Source organism: Phocoena phocoena, chromosome 2 (assembly GCF_963924675.1).
Source record: "Phocoena phocoena chromosome 2, mPhoPho1.1, whole genome shotgun sequence".
Classification (NCBI taxonomy): domain Eukaryota; kingdom Metazoa; phylum Chordata; class Mammalia; order Artiodactyla; family Phocoenidae; genus Phocoena; species Phocoena phocoena.
In genome coordinates, this window is record NC_089220.1 from 102,765,721 (window position 1) to 102,769,623 (window position 3,903).

The following is a 3,903-nucleotide window of genomic DNA, read 5'->3' on the forward strand; positions in this document are numbered from 1 at the left end:
GGAAGTGACAACATCCCGACCTTCTCCAGGCGCCGCAGCTGGCGGAAGCCGAGGCGGAGCCGTGGCGTCTTCGGAAAGCCTCAGGGCTCCTTCTCCCGACCACACCCTCAGCCGTGGGGTGGGAGGAAGGGAGGGAGGAGCTAATGCCTGCGCGCAGGCGCCCGCGACTTGGCCCGCGGGGCTGTCAAGCGTTTCTGTCCGGCGGGCGACCTGTTAAACACCCCTGCGGCCCTTGAGAGGCTACAGGCGCTTCCTCGCCCGGCTCAGGACCGCCGCCCTCGAGTCTCAAGGAGCCATTTTTATATTCTTTATGTTTGCTTTACTGATCATTATGATAGCGCTATATAATAAAATAGATGCAAAAAGAGGAGGAAAAATATCAAATGTCTCACTGGGGAAGTTAACCTCAGAAGAAATCCTTAGAGTTTGGTAAAATTGTCCCGGGCGAACAGCTTTATAACAGTGCTTTTCAAATTGTTACCAGAAAATTGGGTTCACCTCTTAGAGGGAGTTGAGCCAAAAGACAACCAAGGTAAAGATCAGGAGAAGGAAGGATTTATTACTGGCACCAAATAAGGAGGAAGCTGGGGAATCTTTCCCAAAGCAGTGTCTGCCAAGCAGAGAACTTAGGGAAGTTTTAAGCTAAAGGTTCATGCACAGTCATGAAGGGGCTTGAGCAGAGGAGACTGCGGCATAGAATTGGGGTAAAGGTTGACGGAGTCCAAGCTTTAGTTGATTGAAGTCACTTGAGGCTGAGAAAAGGTCAACATCATCATCTCTTAGGTTCCAGTTGATCTGGTGGTTGAGTGCTTCCGGCTAATCTTCACCATTGAAACGGAGCTGGGAAGCTGGGAGTCTTCACAACTGACATATTATCTTTGCTATTGTTTCTTCTCTTGCCAGATAACAGTCATTTGTTCTTTTGTTCCTGTAAGATCCTTATTACTGACACCTGTTCAATGGCAAGCATTGTGGCCAGGCTTGGATCACAAAAGGGCTTAGGCCTAAAATGGCTTCTCTCATGTCAAAAAAGCTGGATCTAGTTCTTTTTCTCCGGGGACCCACTACCCTATCTGCTTACAAAAATATATGTAGAGAACGATCAACTTATTATTTTTACAAATTTCCAATTAGTTGTGGACCATGCTTTGGTAAGATAAAAAATTAGAAACATTTCATCATTAGAGTCAACAGCCATAAAATTACCTGCAAAATCACCGTAAAGTTTCCTAAGCACTTATTCTCAATTTCTGTACTACCTGTCTCGCCGTGGACCAGTAACAAACAGTTCTCTGAAGGGTTCAGGTCAATGGGCCATATTTTGAGTAGCAACACTGCTCTACAGCTTCAAGGAACTAAGATTAATTTGGAGAATGTAATGATCCCTCTTAAATCCCAAACACTAAATCCCTGCAAAGGCCCAGTAGTCAACCCTTTGGGCAAGGCATTATGGAATGGTGGGGTTTGAGGGAACTGAAAAGCTCAAAATTTTAAATCATTGACGCAAAATGCAGCTCGTGGGTTTACATTGCTTTGGCAACATTTACTGCTAGCAGGGGGTTAAACTCTCTGTGTCTCATCTATAAAATGGGGAAAAAGTAATACCTACTTCATAGGATCTTTGTGAGATAAAGTCCTATGTATATTGGAACAGTGCACGGCATTGGAATTATACATGTGTTAGGTATTATTATTTTCCTCCTATCAATTTTGTTAAGTAGCTGGCAGAGTGAACAAACAAAACTGATCATAATAGAGGGTTTTTAAAAATAAATTTATTTATTTTATTTATTTATTTTTGGATGCATTGGGTCTTCGTTGTGCCCAGGCTTTCTCTAGTCGCGGCGAGCGGGGGCTACTCTTCGCTGAGGTGCGTGGGCTTCTCATTGCGGTGGCTTCTCTTGTTTCGGAGCAGGGTTCTAGGCGTGCGCGCTTCAGTAGTTGTAGCATGCGGGCTCAGTAGTTGTTGCTTGCGGGCTCTAGAGCGCAGACTAAGTAGTTGCGGCGCATGGGCTTAGGTGCTCTGTGGCACGTAGGATCTTCCTGGACCAGGGCTTGAACCCGTTGTGCCCTACACTAGCAAGCAGATTCGTAACCACTGCGCCACCAGGGAAACCCTAATAAATCGACCTTTAAACAACTTCTTGGGCCATGCCCCTAGGCAATTTCATCCTCAGTTATATTTTTAATAGTTCCATGTCCTGCAATGAGTAGTATTCTCCACAGGGTGGCAGAAAATCATTTGAAATCGTATACAGTTATGTGGTTTTGCAATCTTTAGTTTCTTCTTCATTTCACTAACTTTATTGTTTAAATAAGTTTGGTCAGTATTTGCTTTGGTTTTGAGTAAGCCATTCTACTATTTGACTTTTTATCCCCATCTCATGAATTATCTATTCTTATTGCTGAAACATTAGAAACTCAGATAAGGCAAGAAGGGTAGTCACTATTATCACATTTATGTATATCCTTTCAGATTTTTGTATACATATAACTATAAAAATAGCATATATTTTATAAAAATAAAATAATTTACCTAACAGTTTATAATCTCATATTTTCTTTTCATTTAAAAATATATCCTGGGGACTTCCCTGGTGGTCCAGTGGTTAAGAATCCGCCTGCCAATGCAGGGGACACAGGTTCAAGCCATGGTCTGCGAAGACACCACATGCCACGGAGCAACTAAGCCCATGTGCCACAACTACTGAGCCTGTGCTCTAGAGCCCGAGAGCCACAGCTACTGAGCCCGTGTGCCACAACTACTGAAACTCGCGTGCCTAGAGCCCGTGCTCCACAACAAAGAGAAGCCACTGCAATGAGAAGCCCGTGCACCGCAATGAAGAGGAGCCCCCGCTCGCCGCAACTAGAGAAAGCCCGCGTGCAGCAATGAAGACCCAACACAGCCAAAAATAAATAAATTAAAAAAAAAAAAAAAGAATCTGGCTTGCAATGCAGGGGACACCAGTTTGATCCCTGGTCAGGGAACTAAGATCCCACATGCCGCGAGGCAACTAAGCCCGTGCGCTGCAACTACTGAGCCTGTGCTCCACAACTAGAGAGAAGCCCTGCACCGCAACAAAAGACCCTGCATGCCACAACAAAGGCCCAATGCAGCCAAAAAATAAACAAATAAATATTTTAAAAATATGTCCTGAATTCCTTTTCAGGTCAATACGTGTATTTCAACACCATAATTTTTATTATGGATAATTTATGTACTAACAAGTCCGCATTGAACATTTAGGTTGCTCAATTTTGGATACTCTATGCACTGTTAAAGACAACACTGCATGGAGTATCCAAAAGGTCAGAAACATAGGACTCACTTATTTTCAAACAATATACTAGTTATATTTTCAAATAATATGCTCAATATATTTTCCTTCAACCTTTACGTGAAATACCTTGAAGCAACGGGTTCAATTATTAATCTGAAAAAAGAATAATAGACACTATTTTCCCTGTGTTTCCAAAATTTTGGACAACGTTTAGTGTATTGTTACAATCACTTATTTTTCCTACGTGGCTCCTTGAATAGGCAGATATTTAGACTCTTAACAATTGGAAAATAATTCAGAGGTGCCAACTAAAGAATGTTGCTAGCCATGTGGTCCTACAAGGATTGAGTCATTAGCCATTGCAGTTGCTGACTTTTAACAGACTCTGAAAGGAGTTCAGGGCAGAGATCAGGAATGAGGCGCTCTGTGCTAAAAAGCTAGCAGAACAGACCTTTAGATAATTAGGTATTTTCAGGAGAAATTTTTTATGAACCTGGATTGTTGCATCTGCCCATACTTAGAAAAGCACTAAAACCTTTAAGATGTGTGTTCCTCGTGATTAGCAGCAAACTTCTCCCAAGATGTGTGCTTGGTTGCACATACCCCCTTTGCCAGACTCACA